Source organism: Cebus imitator, unplaced genomic scaffold (assembly GCF_001604975.1).
Source record: "Cebus imitator isolate Cc_AM_T3 unplaced genomic scaffold, Cebus_imitator-1.0 Scaffold62, whole genome shotgun sequence".
NCBI lineage: Eukaryota > Metazoa > Chordata > Mammalia > Primates > Cebidae > Cebus > Cebus imitator.
This window is the reverse complement of record NW_016107377.1, coordinates 4,371,366-4,389,743: the sequence shown is the minus strand read 5'-3', so window position 1 is coordinate 4,389,743 and position 18,378 is coordinate 4,371,366. Positions and strand designations below refer to the sequence as shown.

At 36.4% G+C, this 18,378-nt stretch overlaps 1 protein-coding gene across 8 annotated transcripts in view; it reads left to right on the top strand.

Moving 5' to 3' along the window:
* DNM3 (dynamin 3) overlaps positions 1-18,378 on the top strand; it is a 552,761-nt gene that overhangs the window by 480,866 nt on the left and 53,517 nt on the right. The window lies entirely within an intron of this gene.

Genomic DNA, 18,378 nt, shown 5'->3' with positions numbered 1-18,378 from the left:
AGTGTAAGGTCTGAATTCACACTACATGTGTGTTTGAGCATCTTAAACCTCAAGTATAGAATTTAATTCTACTGGGTTGGTACAACCCTCAGAGAAACTAGCAGAAGCCAGAAAAAAAAAAAAAACAAACAAAAAACTAACCAACCAAACAAAAAAACATTTCCTCTCTGTAAAATTATGCTTGATGATTTGACAGCAAATTTGACCCAGGCCTTGCACCCCAAGACAGAGTTCTAAGGAAAATGAACAGCTCACAAAAAGCAAAGGAAGGAAGGACATAGGAAATAAGCCACCACTGAGAACAGGAGAAACAACAGGCTAACAGGCTATGAAATCAGACCTTCAGAAATGAGATATTTACAATTTTGGAATTATTAGGTACAGAAATAAAAAGATATTTAATATGTTTAGAACTAAATAAGCTTTAATTATGATAAAAAATGATTAAGCAGATTGGGGGAATGACTTCTAGAAATAAAATATAATAATCAAAATGAAAAATTCAATTAAAAGATTCAATGAAGCAGGTTAGATATAGCTGAACAAAGAATTAGTAAACTGGAAAATCTGTAGTTATATGAATACACTCACCAGAATAAAGTCCAAGCCAGAATAAAATCCAGAAAGAAAAAGATTGAGATCATAGATTATGTTAGATCAGGTCTAACATATTTCTAATCAGAGTTCTAGAAGGAAACAGTAGAGAGAATGGGGAAAAGCAGTATAACAGCACTGTTTGTAATAGTGAAAAACCTGGAAATACCCTAAATGGCCATCAATGGAAGGGCAAATTAGTAAATTGTAGTTTATTTACACATTTGGGTATTATACAGCATCCCAAACCAGTGAACTCTAGTATGTTCAACAGTATGCATGAATTGGCAATATAGGTAAAAGATTATATATAATATTTTTTATGAAACTAAAAATAACTCTTTAAGACTAAATATAGATGCATTAAAAACATAATGAAAGGAATGTAGGGGAATGATAATTATTCTCACTGATAGTTACTTTGAGTGGGAGAGGCAGGGGCTGAGTTGGCAGATAGTGTTATATGATACCATATACAGATGAAAATGTGTCATAAACCAGGGAGTATAGTTAATTTAATTATGTATACTAAAAGTACTTTAAGGAGGGAGGAGGAGGAGGGAGAGATTGAGAACTTTCTAAAATTGTTGAAGTCTAACAATTCTTAGAATCAGGAAACAAAACAATTCTCAAATAGTATTTTTAAGAAATGATACGTAATAATAAGTTACAGCAAGGCACATCATAGTGATACTACAGAACACCAAGGAAAAAAAGATACTAAAAGCCAGAAAGATAGATCACCTACAAAGGAGTGGGGAATTAGATGGACTGCTGATTAATATAATCTGTACAGTATCATTCAATGGATGAGTGATAGAGCTGGGATTCAGATCCATGTCTTCTGATTCCTATGCCTGTGTTCCTTCTAATATTCTACCAAAATTTATCACACATCTATGTACGGAGTATTTTTTCTACTGACATAAATGTAAACCAGAAAAGTAATGGAAAGAAGCAGCCCAATAAAAAGAAAAGCTAGTGTTATCTGTTTAACATATAAAAAATTTGGTAAAATTTACATGTATTTAGGTACAAAAGAGACAAGGGAATTAGCATTTGTTAAATTCCTAAATATATGCCAGGCATAATTCTGGTGCTTTTAAAAAAAAAAATCTCATTCAGTTAGCACAACAAACATTTCTGAGCTGGAGTCCTTATTTCCATTTTGTGGTGGAAGAGACCAAGGCTTGGAAAGATTACATGATTTACCCAGTTTCAAAAGCTAGTAAATGGTAAATTCAAATTCTGAAAAGGTATGACCAGTCCCACCTGAACCACATCTTCCCAGTAGCACTGTCAGTAAATGAATAATGTAATTTATATTATCTAAGGTATCCCAAACAGAGCACTTTCTGATAAACTTCTGAGACCACCACTTCCAGAGTCAGGGGTTCCTGCCCCCAGAGACATGTCCAGGAATATTAGTTTTAACTTTGCACTTCTCTAGTCTTCTTTCCCACTTGGATGCTCTACAGATTCTTCCACCACATTTGATCATCCATTTAAAGTACTGTTTACCGACTATTTTCTAATGGTTCTAAGGTTTGGAATCCTTGCTATTATTACACTTACTAGACAAATCACTAAATCCATTTCTGCCTCAACTTCCTCATATGCAAACTGGGATGCAACATACCTTTTGGGGATTCTTGAAATGATTAGCTGAGAAAATGAAATCCATAAAGCTCTTAGTTCAGTCCCTGGCACTTGGAATTTCTCAATAAGTGATTACTGCTGCCATTATTAGACTCTTTGCAAGTACAGAGACAGCTTTTACAGTCAGAGAGATTCATTTTCTCTCCTAGTTTGCCTAAGAATAAATAATCCATCTTTATTTATTCTACTGGCTATAATCTGATATAGTCTTGGACTTTGTTATTAATTTTAGCATATGTTAATAAGAAAATGATTATAAAATATCCTGTTCTGAATTTCATTTCAAGATAATTTGAATATAGCAATACATGATCAAATATCCGTTTTCTAAATTGAGATTTTAAAAATTCCCAAACTTCATCCCCTGAGTTGAATTCACTAGAATGAAACAAATGAAGACAATGTTCAGTAAGCTTCTAAAGAATCCACATATTAATTGGATCAATTTGGCCAAAGACTATTTTTGCCATTAGAATTTATTATTCTGAATTGAGTGGTTATATGGTTGAGTGATTATGTAAAAAAATCATATTAATTATACAATGATATGTGAAGAGGATTCCTATAATGCCAGGGGTTAAAAACAAAGAAACACCAAGTCCTCATGTGTATAGAAAACTCATGCTAAGGCCAAAAGACACAGGAGGAGAGTCAGAAGAAATATACCAAAGCACCAAACATGTATACCATGCTATGTGTGTCTGTATAATACATACGAAATGCTAAATTGATATCAATTTCTGGAAATAAAAATGCTTATTCTTTTTTTAAATTGTACAAACCTCATAAGCCTACTAGGCATGTACACATATATACTTTTAACTAATCACTTTATCGATTTTTTTTCCATCAAAGAGAATAATAAATGAAAGTCTTCCTTCTGGATGATTAGTGGCAGTTGACTTGGAGTTTCAGTCCTTCCTCAGAACTTTTTGGCATAGTAAATAACATTGCAAAGTCGCTCACATTTTTCAAACTCTTCCATTTTATCTTATGTGTGTGTTTGTGTGTGTGTGTGTGTGTGTGTGTGTGTCTTGTAGGTGAAATATTCTTACAGCTAGTGACTTAATATGCTGATGAACACAGCTTGATTTTTTTTAAACCAACATTCTGTGCCATTTGATCATTTAGGTAATATTCAGCCTTTTCAAAGATTACTTAATTATCATGGTATCACTAGAGAGGAAGAAAGGAAATTCTGTAGTTAGCTTAGGAGAAAAAAATAATGTAAAACAGTTCTTCAAGAAGCCCAGCAATGCAATAAAGCATCTAGATAATCTTTTAGAATATCAGAGCCTGGGGTATGCTAACAGGATCATAGGAGAAGAAAAAAAGCTCCAGTTCTCACTCACATTAAAAGTGCTCTCTTTTACACAAGACACAATTCATATAATCTTTTTATATCAGCAGGGAACTCATCTATCTGCATATACATGGAGACAGGCGGCTGTTAACAGCATAGCATGACACTGCTGAACAGATCAGGATGCAGGATAAGGAATATCATTCTATCATTCCCAACTGAAACAACATCAGAAAATGTAGGCAGGCTAAATAGAATTATCCAAAATGGAGACTGTCTGAAATTCCAAGTCTCCCAGAGACAAAAGTACTATTCACCTCTTCTTCTTTCTTATCACTGAAATTCATTTGCATTCACTGAAATCCTTTAAATTATTACCCTCCTGGGAAAGTCTGCAACCCTTGTAGTACACTTATAAACATTCAGTTGTTTCTGATCAGACCTACGTTGTTTATAGTTCTCCTGATTCATATTTTAGTATCTTAGGAAGGAAAATTTAGTGCCAGAAATGTTTACCCATTTATATTCTCTTGGTTTTTGAGACTTTCCATGGCAATTTTTAAAAATTAGGTATCTGTTATACCTTTTGCTTCAAAAGTTGCGATTCCCGAAGTATGACTCTTATCTGACCTTTTAGAATTATAAATCTAAGAACTGTTTGTGTTCCAGAGAATGAACACACAAAATGGGAACTAGTGAGTTCCAAACCTTCAGCTATAGAATAATTGATGGTTTTCTCCAGATATTTGTTAAAATTTTATTATAATGAATGCTAGGATTTTTTAAAAGTAAGCTTGTTTAGCTATAAGAATTTAGCACTTCCAAAGCAGCCACATGGTCTGTTGCCCAGGACTCCCTTTAAAATTGCTTTGCTGAGGCTGTTCAACATCTGTCAGCATTTTCTGCATAAACCATTGGCTCAAAAAAAAATTCTTCAGGCTGAAACTTGATACATCAGGTCTCAGCTTAGGAGTTTTTATGTGTTTTCAGGAAAATAAGTTCGGGTGTTTTCAAAGTGCTAGAGGAGAAACAAACTCTAATATACCATTTCAAGACACCCTTTTATTTTGTACATGGGTAAAAGGAAAACAGACATCTACCCAACTAAAATGGACAGAAAATATTGAAACAATTGTTGTGAAGTTTTCTTTACACTGTATTGCTAAATAGGATGTCTTTATTGGAGCTATGTGTCTACATTCGTCGTAGAATGGCATATGGAACTCTGCCCAGCTTTAATGCCAGAGGTCAGAATGTGCCCACCTCTTGGCAGCTGAGGATGAATGGCTTAAGTGACAAATTCCTATCCTTCAGTTTCCCAGATCATTGTACAGCCAAAGGAGACTAATACAATAAACAACAGTTTGCCAAAAGGCATTGCAATCCACTGGTGGATTGTGGTTTTACACAGCTTCAACATACATTATCCTGACGTCTAAAATTACATCTCAGAGTACAGCCGTGTGTGTGATACTGGACTTCATTCCACTGGATGATCCCATGCAGTCCAGTTACAACAAGAATGCACTTTTGAACCTAAAGCTGTCACTACAAATCTCACTGTGAGTGGTAAGAATTCATGAAGAAATTCCAGTTTATTGGTTTGCAGGGATTTGCCTATGAAGGTAGAGTTTGTATCTTAAAATTGCCGTTGCATTCAAGACAAAAAAAGTCATTTCAATGACTGAAGTTCTTATATTTTTCAGTTGACTATTTGTGATGTGAATTTTTTTTTCCTTTTTATATGAGTGCTAATTGGAAATAGGCAAGGAATGAGCAGGCCTTTAACATTCCAGTCCTCTGTGTCAGCTCTCTGTGTTAGAGAATTTATTTGAACTAAAGAGCTCCTAAATCACTACAGCATAACCCTCAGGGAAAATAAAAACTCAAAAATATATAAACAATTAAACTCTACTAAAATTGAGCAGCTGAGCACCTTAGCGTACTTGCTTGCCTTTAGCTAATATATTTGAACCAATAAGGGTGTGTCTTTTGAGGCTGTCTAGGGTATACCTGTGGTTTTAGAAATACCAGTGCCTCATCTCCAGTAGTTACAGTGGTAAAGAAAAAATTGTTACCTCTTTCCTTTGGTGATTCTGGTGCATGTTTGGAAGATACAGCTCAAAACAATCAATACCCTGGGCCTCTGGTTTATAATATATTAATGTCTGCTCTCTGGAAGACCCATATCCACCACCTGCCCTCTGAATTCTGAGTAATCCAGATCCTTTGGAGGACTTAAGTATATAAAAATTAAGAGCAAAACAAATGGTCTTGAAAATCCTTTCCAATAGGCACAAGCAAACACGATAGGGATCGGATCATTTCACTTTCCTACATGTTCTACATTCAGCATAGTGGAGGAGGACCTCTGAGGTGTCTGTTCTTTTTCAAATCCCTACCTCAAGGCATTCTCCTCACAGTTCTGCCACCTGCATACACCCCTGATGTTCCATCCACCAAGCAGCCATATCTGCAGGTATACCATCCTCTGCCCTGTCTCTGCACCTTTGCATGTATAATTTCTCCTGCCTGCAAGATGCTCTCATTTATTCTATACCTGATGAACATCTTCCTGCCCATCAAAACCCAGATCACTCTCTCATACATTCTTTCTACATTCCGTGGAATATATAGATTTGGCTTTTACTGGTTTATAATCAAACTTCCTTTTTCACAACAGTCCTAAAGTTTATGCCAGTCTTGTCCCTGTCTCACTAATAATGAAATTAAGATTTTTAGATAGAAAACAATATGACAAGTATTAAAAGCACTCAGAAAGCTAAGGGTTTTTCTTCAGAGCTTTTATTCATTTTTGTATCTAATGTTGAAAACAAGTAAAGATATATACAGAAGAGCCCCTACCTGAAATGTATTCATATGGTCCCCTGACTTAATCACAGATTCTTCTATTTTAACAGAACGTTCTTCCCCACAGATATAGGAAAATGTTCCAATTTTCCTCATTGATTTATGCTTATTGATCACTGAACTTAGAGCTCAGAAACTTGAATTTCCATTTTATGAATGCTCTCAATTTATTGTATGGCCTTAGAAAAAATTATAAAACCTTTTTAACTCTTAGCTTTTGAAAAAGCAAATAATAAGTCTACTTATATCATGAAGTTTGTCTAAAGTTCAAAACAAACTACTTGAGTAAAACAACTTGAAAACTGTATTCCTCTATATTTATACAAAGTTTATATTCATATTTATATGACTAGTATACAGTATTATTATCTGTATCAAAGAAGACTAAAAGTCTATAGTATAAGGAGCCCAAATAAAACTTGCCCAAAAAGAATGCTTAGGATGTAAACTGCTTTCAGTTTCAACCCTTGATTCCACTTACTCATGGTTCACAGAGAGTTTTGTAAGGATCTGTAACTACTCTGAAATAGGTAATAATAGTGCTAACTCATAGAGGTACTTAGAACATAAATGTGTGTGTGTGAAAGAGAGAGAGAGAGAGAGAGACAGAGACAGAGACAGAGACAGAGAGAGAGAAAGAGAGAGAGAAGACATTTTTGCTAAAGAATATCTGAAGACAAAAAGAGGCCAAGGACAAAATGTTGTAGAAAAAACTGGGTTCTTGGGTTATTGTCACAAGACCAGGAATAGTTAGGCACGCAGACACTTTGAAGGATGAGGGGGAATGGATTTTATTGGGAGAAAAGGAAAAAACTCTCAGCGAAGTAAGAGCGATTCCTGTTAACAGACCCCCCTTTCACAGATTGAATCCCAGTTGGTTTATCACACAGGAATAGGAGAGGCCAGGCTCCTCCCTACTGCAAATGGCACCAACTTCCCCATGCTGCACCCTGTCCTCTCAGAGGTCAGGCCAGTGGGAGATTCTTTGGGGACCTTACCCCTTATCTTCCTCCTGCTTCTATCATAATGAAAACTCTCAAATCTTTATTATTCTAATGTGTAGTAAGTCCACAAAGACATGTGAACTTTGATTTCTAGGGGTTTTTGGTTTTTTTTTTAGACTAGCTATCTTGACTTCAGAGTATCTAGGAATATTAAGGACAGTGTGACAAGTGTCGTAAATTCCTGATTGAGCACACAGGAGGATGAGAAATTCCGGGGTAAGGAAATAAAAAAAAAGCTGGAAAGCAGAGGGTTGGCCTGTGGTGAAGCCACAGCTGTCCTTGGGGCATTTGCTATCACTGCACAAAGAGCTTTGGGTATACTTAGACATATGGAGATAGGAGAAAACACCTCAGCCAGAACAGACTGGGGAACTGGAACCAAGACTCCTACAGGACACTCAAGAGCTACACCTTAAGTGAAAATTGTGAATCAAGAAAAATCCACTTGCTGGTAAAAGGAGAAAATGAGGAAAGTTATGTGTCTGGGCCTGCATTGTGAATGAAAGGAGAGAAAAGTCTTTGAGAATCCATTTTTATAGGTTCCTCATTCTGTAATTTGAGGTTCAAATTTGTATCATTTACATGGGCAAGCAGAACCAAAGCTGAGGAATTAACTTAAAGTCAACTGAAGTTGGAGGCAGTTCTGGGAGCCTGTAGAAACATAAATACTCTGGAGCAAGACACCCTCAAATCAGATCTAATAGAAGCCCAGCTAAACATGAATCCACAATCCCACATTTAAAAGGACACACACACACACAAAAAGCCATCATGAGTAAGTCAAGAGAATAACAAATAGAAAAGATTTTGGACTATGTTTAAAAAGTTTAAAGAAATAAAAGAGCAAATGACAAATTTGAGAAGGGAACACTTTTTTAAAGACAAGGCATATTTTTAAAATAGTCAGATAGAACTTTAAAAATGAATTGCAGTTATTGAAATTAAAATTTTATAAATAGATTAAACAGCTAGAGAGAGACTCTGTAAAATAGGTTCTACACAGTGGTATGCTGATAGATGTTTAATAAGCAGCTGTCCAGATAGGGTAAAGCCCTGTGTAGCATTTGTTAATTTCCATGGTGTGAATGCTCCCACCATAGGTAGCCAATTTTAAGCTACCAATGTGATGTCAGTGAACTTGGAAGAGATGTGTACAATTGGTTCTCATGAGCTGTATAAACCAGCTCCTGCACACGATTAGACATATAACTGAATAAATTACCCAGAATGCAATACAGAGAGATGGAAAGATAGGATTGCATATAGGACATGAAGGATAGGCTGTGAAGGTCTAATATATGTTTAATTATCATTCTAGAGGCGAATAGGAGAATGACTAAAATGTTTCCAGAATTGATGAAAGTCATGAATTCTAAGATCTAGGAACACCACAAATAACATCCAGACACACATTATAATGAAATTGCAGAGCACCAAAGCCAAAGAGATAACCATAAAAGCATCCAGAGAAAAAATACATCAACTACTAAAGAACAACAGTTCAGACTTCTTAAGGGCAAAAGTGGAAATCAGAAATCTTCAAAGTGCAGAGGGAAACACAAGCTAGAGCTGAATACCTAGTTAAAGGATTATTTTAAAGTGAGGCCTAATAAAGACACTTTCAGACAACAGAAACAGTTTGCCATCAGAGGTAAAAGGAACAGGAAAAAAATGCACTTTAGGAAAAAGGAAAATGATCCAGAAGGAACATGGACAAAGAAGTGGTTAAACATTTATGTAAGCCTAAGCCAATATTAAAACAACTAGAATAGTGTCTAGTGATTAAAAGCCATCTGAACAGTTTTATTTTCTCACAAATACTAAACAGCTTATTGTGCACTTAATTTAATTACATTGCTATGTAGAAGCTTTTAGTTTAGTTTTGTTTTTTTGAGATGGAGTTTCGCTCTTGTTTCCCAGGCTGGAGTACCATGGCACAATCTTGGCTCACCGCAACCTCTGCCTCCCAGGTTCAAGGCATTCTCCTGCCTCAGCCTCCTGAGTAGCTGGGATTGCAGGCATGCACCACCACGCCTAGCTAATTTTGTGTTTTTAGTAGAGATAAGGTTTCTCCCTGTTGATTAGGCTGGTCTCGAGCTCCTGACCTCAGGTGATCCACCCATCTTGGCCTCCCAAAGTGGTGGGATTAGAGGCGTGAGCCACCATGCCTGGGCCCACCGTGCCTGGGCCCACCGTGCCTGGGCACACCATGTAAAAGTTTAACCATATTTTGGTCACTTCTGACTTATAAAAGAATCAGGAAAAAAACATTAAACATTGTGATATAAGATTTACTTATTTTAACCCATTACACTTTGCTAAACATACTGAAAACTTGACTGGGTTTAAATTTGTAAAAAAAGAGCCATAGATACCTCAGAATTTTTAAAAACTTCTTTGTTGATCTTGAATGTTCTGTTACGTGATTCCAGGTCATTACCTAAGCAAGGATTTCCAATTCAGGCTGAGCTGGGAAAGGCATTATTATATTAAAGTTTATGGTTGTGAAAACTTTACCCCTACAACACTGGAAGTGCAGGACCTTTGTTTCTCTCTACCCAAATGCTGGTGACTTTTTACCTCTAGGAGAGTTATGTACTCACTGTGACTCATAGAAAAAGATAAGGTTACTTTATACTATATCCCAATAAATGGAGCCAAGGATCTTTGGAGAAATCCCAGGACTGGAGCAGCAAAAGTACAAGATGACCCTGGAATGTCTCAAGGTGCCAGAAAGTAAAAAGTGCTCCAAACATTATGGGGAAGCAAATTACAGGAGGTTCCCAATCACTACTAAATCTGGGACAATTTCAGAAATAAAATAATGATAGTAATAGATTATAATCTATAGAGTAAAATAAGAAGCCATACTGTCATAAACAGTTGAATGAGTAATTACATGGAGAAGTGAAAGCTGTTCCTCATAATTAATTTAGAAGATAGAAATTTAAAAATCACTATTTGCAAAACATCACAGTAATAATTGTTTCTCTTAAGGGTCAATAGATGTTAAAATTAGTAGGTAAAAGTATGATGAGAAACAGGATATTCACATAGCCTCAAATATCACCCACAAGATACTTATTAATTTCCAAGTAGAAAATAGAAATGTTACTGGAAGACACCATCTTAACCAATTGATCAAAATTAACATATCTGGTAATGAGACAGATCGACATAACATATCCCCTGATGCAGTGCACTGAGAAAGGCACACCATTTATGTGGGGTGTTTTTGCCAAAAATGTACAACCTGAAGTAATGAGGAAACATCAGATTGAAGGACATTGTACAAAATAACTCGTCAATACTGTAAAAAACTATTAGGGTCATGAAAGATGAAAAAAGACTGAAGTATTGCTCCAAATTAGAGGAGACTAAAGAGGCATAACTAAGTGTAATATATGATTGAGGATTAGATCCTGGGCCGTAGTATTACAATGTCCATTTCTGGATCTTGATCATGGTTGTGTAGTTTTGTAAGATACTAACATTCTAAGAATCTGGGTGAAGGATATACAGGAATTCTTTGTATTAATTTTAAACCTTTTAATAAGACAAATTATTTCAAGCTGAAAATTATTTTACAAATCAAAGATAGTGTTGTAATGGTTTCCTTAGACCTCTCCATCCTCCCATAGTCTAAGAAAGGCCATTTATTAGTTACCTTCTTTCCCAGTTCTATCCACAGACATCAATGCATGGCTTCAGGAAAAGTGGGCCAAGTGCAAGGCTGAAAAGGAAGGAAACAGTTTGAGTCTGAAGCACAAGGTTCCTACTGTGCTGAACCAGTGTGGTGGAGGCTATTAAAATGCCATCTTTTTCTAACTCCCACTCCTCTCCTTCCTCTGCCCTCATACCCTACATCCCAGACCGCTTTTAATCCTATTGGGAGGGTATACAGAGAGAAATAAAGAAAAAATAATAATGAATGGCTGTGTTCTTTGGCACATGAATAACAGTTTCCCTTTTGGGACTTCAAGAATAAAAAATGAGAGGCTTTAAATCCTGCTAACTTGTGCAAGAATGTGCGCGTTTGTGTGTGTGCATGTAGGTAAAAATGTAAACTACCACTGTGGAAATAACAATGCTGGCTTTTAAAATCTACTAAAGTAAAAGAAATAATTATTCCTGAATAAGATGTGTCAAACACCAGTGGGAAGAAAGAAAAGCTGGTTATTTTGTTTAGAGCTGGATGAATTAGGAAAATCTTTTTTACTGCTAACTCAGAGATGAGCTGTTGTTGCCAAGATGTGGTTTATCAAACATCTAGGCTATCTCACAGGATGTGAGTTGGTTTAGCTTTACAAAATAGCTCTATTTTTATTTTAGCCAAATCTCTGCAAGATTCTCAGTCAGCTCCCTCCCCTACTAGAATGAAACAGCAACAACAGCAGCGAAACCTGACTGAAACAGCCGAGTAAATGTTGGCCAGAAGCCTGCTGTGCTCCAGCCTGGCTTTTAGAAGGAGTCTCTCTCATTTTGATTCATTGCTTCTCACAAGCCAGCTCCAGACTGCTTTTCTTGAGATAAAATAAGTTGTAGAAGTATAAAGGGAATGTTGCCACTGGTAATTCTTTTTACTTAAGATAATAAAAAGTACACAAAATTTCCATGCTCATTCTTGACTCTTTTCCGGGTCCCCCTTCCTGATTCTAACACACTGTGGAAATGGTGCAAGGAAAAAAAGCCACAGGCAGTAGTCGGTGTTGCAGACCACATGACTCATTACTTGTACTTCTTTCTGGAGTAGTCTGTTTTCTGTGAGCTGGCTTCACTCTGGTTAATTACTTGGCATCCTGAGATTTCACCTGGTTGCCCCTCTGGTGGTTCAGACAGGGCCTGGGGCATCACTGAATTTATATTGAAAATCAGGTCGGCATCTGAACAGCTCCCACAACACACACACACACACACACACACACACACACACAAAAACACACCCCAAACACACTTAATCAGCATCAAGTAGTACAGTTTCCTTTATAAGTGATGGGAGCTGCTGGCTGTTGTTTTTGGCTTGAGGCCGTACAGACCAGCCAGCCGTTGTGTAAGCATGGTCTGTCTGAATTGCTTTGGGGCTGTCTTCTTAGAAGTCTTCTTGCTGTTCATTATTTTGCCAGCAAGCCTTCCTATTAATTCTTTTTAGATTCCTCAATCTATGTTTTCTCTACTGTAAGATAGTAAAGTGTAGAGAGTCAGGGAGCCCTGAAAATCTTGAAGATTTTTCTCCTTTGGTCTTTATATTTTTAATTTGAGATTGGCATTTTAAACCATTGTGGAACTTGTGAACTTACTGAGTTTAAACTAGAATTTGGAGTAGGAGTTAATAACCAAACTGTTCTTCTCGTGCTGTTTTAAAAACTTCTGGTATATATGCCTTTTTATTTTTTACTCACCATACAGTCTATTCAGAAAAAAAACAACAAACAAAAAACATTAAGTAGCTCTTGGCAGAAGGTCAAAACCAGCATTTCAGGGAAGGTATTTAAAAGTCTTTTAAGTGTGGGCTATTTGTATAAGCAATATCTGCACATTTCTTATGACTGGGAAGGACTATTTTCACAGTCTTTCATGGAAATATTTCTAGACAATTTTCTGTGGCTCTTTTCCCTGAGCTCATTTATTTGCTTTTGCTTCAGAACACAGCATTTTAATGAGCAGTTTTATGAGCCTAACCTGCGTTCTGCAAGCTCCACATGACTGGATTCCTGTTGCACATAACCTTTGCCCTATTTTCCATTAAAACACAAGACTTTTCTATAATCATCTGTATACTATGACCTTGGAGGAAAAAAAAATGCAACAGATACTTTAGTCTACTATTTAGTCTACTTTAGCACACTAAAATTAATATTTTTTTTAAAGTTGTTTCCTTATAGTTTTTAAAAGCATGCATATTAATATCTTCACAAATTTATTTATTGTGTAAGATGCCTAATTCGATATTACCTCTGGATAAATAACTCATTTAGGTATCTTTATAATCCATTGAGAGATGTACAAAGGCAATATGAACCCCAAATCATTTTGGAGTTATGAACATTCAAAACAAAAAAAATGTAAAGTTTTCTGTCTCCACTTGGGCTTACATATAAAATAGTTGTCAGGAAGTTCCTTCTTAAAGCAAAGCTAAATCATCACCTGATACATTTTGGCTTCTTCTCTTTGTGCTTCAATTCAAATGTAAAACAACTATTTTTCACTTTATACATAGTATCCTACTATTTTTATATGAAATAACTTTCTTTTCTATAACCTGAAACATCCACATACTGGTTTCACTTCCAGTATTTTAATCCGTTTTCTTAATATCTGCTAAACATTCAAGCTCTTTCTTTCATTTGAGCAGTAGAATCCCAAGCAGAATGCAGAGCCCCTGCAGAGGTCTAACCAGCACCAAGAACAATGGAGCTATTGTGTAGCACACTCAGCTCCCCTCAGGATCATGCATTCCAGCCCTGTTTGCCTTTTAAAACTACACTATGGATTTAAGGTAGTCTGTGGTTGCTTGTAACACCTTGTTCTTTTTCTGCCCTGCTTACTTTAGCCAATCTATCTCCATCTTATAATTCTGTTTACTTTTTCTTCTTAGAACAAGGAAGGTACTCTTTAAAACAGAGTGCAGTAAGTTTAGGGCGAATGAAAGGAAATCTACTTCACACAGCAGGTTATAAACTTGTGGAACTCATTAGTCCCAAAAGGTGGGACTGGCAGGAAATGTAAATGAATTCAGAAATCTTTTAGCCAGATTTATGAATGAGAGCCACAAATGGCCACTAAGAAAACTGGGACTATACCTGACTTTTACAACAGAAGTCAGAGAGCAGCTTTGAGCTCCCCCACAGGATGCCTCTTGAGACCTATTGGGGTGGCTGACCTTGGGTCTCCCCGACTATGGGATTTCCTGAGCATCCTATGTCCCATCCACACTTGTTCTCAGTTTCACTGGGTCTCAGAAAGAACCAGTAAGCCTTATCTGGGAGAGGCAACTTTCTTTTTAAAATAGAAGAAAGAAGGCTACTTTTTAAAATAGAAGAAGAAAGCTTCATAACTTTTCCTTTCCCGTTCAACTATCTGCCTACCTTAGTGCCAATTATGACTGTCAGACAATAGTGATGTCTGTCTAGTAGAAACTAGCTGAAATCACACTTGGATGTTAAAACATAGATACTTTCTTTTAGGTTAAGTCAGACCCTTTTTTTCCTGGGAATTTTCAGGCCTGAGACCATAAATAGCATTTTTATTTCACCCTGTACTCTATCCTCAGTAGAACCTTCAATCACTTAACTCCTCTGCTTTTCCCAGATCTATATCTCTTTAGTGCAGGGTTCTCAAACTGGAGCACTTAAAAAATGCAAATGGTTCTGGCTTCACCCCAGCCCAATTAAATCACAATTTTGAGGGTGGAACCCAGGTATCAGTAGTCTATAAAACCATCCCAGGTAATTCTCCCAGCAGCCAAGTTGAGAGTCTTGACCTGACAAGTACTGTTAGGTTCTTTCCCTACCCTGAGCTCTCTGCTTGGCATCTCAGTGTTGTCTGCAACATCATTCTGCAGTAGCCACCTCTCCATGTTTAATGTTTATTAGTGATTATAGTGAAGCTCTCTACATAAGTCATCAATGCTAGGTCTTTATGCTTTTTCTGTCCTATCAAACATGAACACTTAGTAAAAGAAAACTTGCTGCAAAATCTGACCCATTGCAAACACCCAACACATAAGATCCTGCCCTCCTTTTACTCACCTCTTTGTTGACTAGCCAGACACCTGCTCCAAAAATGATCTTTCATCACATCTGTCTCTCACTTTTCCTATAGGCAAGAATGTCACCTTTTTAGGAGAATACAGAAGCCAACCAGAAGAAGCTGCCTGATACCTTTAACTTAGCTGAGCATTCTTCCACCATTCTCTTCTTACTTCTTCCTTTAAATCATTGAAAAGAAAAATTCTACTTTCACTTATTAAATACAATTGAATACAAACTGTGTGCAATACATTAAAATGTAGTGAATACCTATTAGAAAGCAATGAACAATAATACATTAAAAGAATATAAAGTCTTAACAATAAGAAATATTTAATAAGCTATGAAGGAGGGATTATTTAGGCCAGGTCTTGAATAATGAAAAGATTTTAGCAATCAAATATCAGGCAAAAGGGCATTCAGATTCAAAGGGGCAACATGGCTAAAGACACCAGGTTGTGATGTGCATGGTTTGATTTGGGAATAGCTAAAGGTCTGTTATAGCTGGAATATGGCATAGAAAGTGAATCTTTCTGAGTATTTCTCATTTATGGCATACTGAATCTCATAGTTTGCTGTTATTTCTAATGTCTTTAGTCTTTTGTCTTCTGGTTCCTTTTTAAACTTTATGTATACACATGGCTTCCCTGGCCTAAAAGAAACATCTTTGACCCAATCCTGATATCTTGATAAATACCATGCCATTCCCTTCATTTTTCTGCCAAACTTTCACAGTATGACTTAGGCTTTCTTTCTGCCCCCTTTCTACATTCTCCACCTCACCCTCCTAACCTAGCTTCTGGCCTCCCCTTAATCCTACCCACAAACCCCCATCCTTACAGAAAAGCTCTGCAAAAGATTCTTACATTGTTCAGACAAAGCCATTGGCCAGCCCTCATTCTATTTAGCTTTTAGCAACATCTGGCACTGTGAATGACTGCATTTTTCTTGAAAGCTTTTTTACCTGAGTCAGCCTGGGATGTTGCATGATGGTCGAACTCCTCCCACCTTTTTTTCACTCCCTATGGTCTCCTTTGCTGGCACTTTTCTACCTCCTTAACTGTGAATATCCATCCCCAAATACTTTCCTCCTTCTCTTGTTTCATTCTATTATTTATTCTTTCATTCTGAAAGCATTAACTGAGTACTCACACTAGGCCAGGCACTTTGCTAAACACAAAGACAAATTTGGTTTTCCCTGTACACTTATTGCTTTTAAGCATGCTTTCTGTTCATATGGCTCCAGCTTCCAATTCTGTATGGAAGATTTCTAAATCTACATTTCTGTTGTGACTCCTGAATGCTCATTCTGTAATTGCAGTTGCCACCAGATAAGTATTTTGCATCTACACAGTTTACTTTAAAATAAACTCATTTTTTTCCATAAAAATCAGTTTCTCTGCCTCAGTATATTTACCTCAATCAATGAAGTCACCAGATCCGTCTTCAAGGCTGGACATCTGAGCATATTATTTTACTCTTTTCTCAGTACATTTTGTATCCAATCTGTCATGATTTTCCAATAATTTCTTCTTTAGAATGCCTTTATGATTCACTGTTACCTCTCCATTTTTATAGCCACCCACTTGATTCAGACTTTACACATAGCTTCTTACTAAAGACAATAATTGATCTCCCTGCTTTCACTCTCACTCTCCTTAAATAAGTTCAGCCTGTAGTTGCCATATTAATGTTCCTAAAATATTGCTTGAGTACATCCTTTCTGGTGACCTTTCAAGCCCACCACATTTCATCTCATCTCCTTAGTCTAGCCCAAGTTCTCCACAGTTTGACCACTCATTTTGCAATTCAGCCACATATTCTACTCAACATATTTGTTGCCATGCCCTCCCCAGTATTTTACCAAACACATCAAACGAATTTCTACCTCCATTCCTTTTTTTTCCCTCACCTAGATGCCTTCTAAAGGTCTGCATGCCCCAATATAACCAGGCCAAGTCTCACTTACTTTCTTTCCATAGCCTTGCCTTGTGCCAGAAACCTCTGGAAAACTTTTCTCTCTTGAAAAGCCAATTATATTTAGAGGCTCTATCATACCACTTGGCTCATATTACATGCTATCTTTATGACACATTGTTTTTGGCCTGTTAATGGGCTCCTCCCCAAATATAGGGTAAACTTATTAGGTGAACTGTATATAAATTTATTAATTTTAGATAATAAAAATAGTATTGTGTTTATGTTTTTTAAGGTGTCTTATCTTTTAGGAATATGCACTGAAATATTTACAGATAAAATTAGGTGATGTCTGAGTTTACCTCAAAATAGTTGGTAAGTATAGAAGGAACAAGGTTGGCCATGTGGTGAATTGCTGAAGTTGAGTTACGAGAGATTAATTTGTACTGTTCTGTATTCTATCTATCTTTACATGTATTTTAAATTTCTTAAAAATATTTTTAAAGTAGTCATTGATGTTAAGAAATTCTTGTTAAATATTTTTGATGTGATAATGGCACTGTCGTTGTGATTTTTGAAAAGGAATTCTTATCTTTTAGAAATACCAACTGAAATATTCATGCATGAAATGATAATAATGTAGACATTGAGGTCATTGCATTTTTAAAAGATTATAATAAAATAAGAGAAAAATGTTTAAATTGTTATTGAAAATGTCTTATCCCCAGAAATACATTCATAAACCCCAAGGTGAGAAAACAATACTTTAGATAGTTATGTAAAGCCTGTTCTAAGTTTTGCCTGTTTATAACTAAATACTGCATAGCAAGCAAATCTGTGAGTTGCACATCCTGTAGATGAGTGCATAGAGAAGAGTAAAAAACAACCAAACACTGTATATGAGACCTCATAATCTTTAAAGATACAGGATTTTTCATAAGAGTAATGGCTTTAAAAACTGGATTATATTCCAGGTAACATCAGCCTTCAATGGATATACATTCAGACATGTTAGTACCAGATAAAGTGACTCATGCCTATAATCTCAGCTAGTTCAGAGGCTTAGGCAGGAGAATTGCTTGAGGTCAGGAGTTTGAGATCAGCCTGGGACACATAGCAAGACCCTGTCTCTAGAAACATTTTTTTAAATTAGCTGGGCATGGTGGCATGCACCTGTAACCCTGCTACTTGGGAAGTTAAGGTAGGAGGATTAGTTGATCCCGGAAGTTCAAGTGAGCTATAATCATACTACTTGACCGCAGCCTGGGCAACAGAGCAAGGC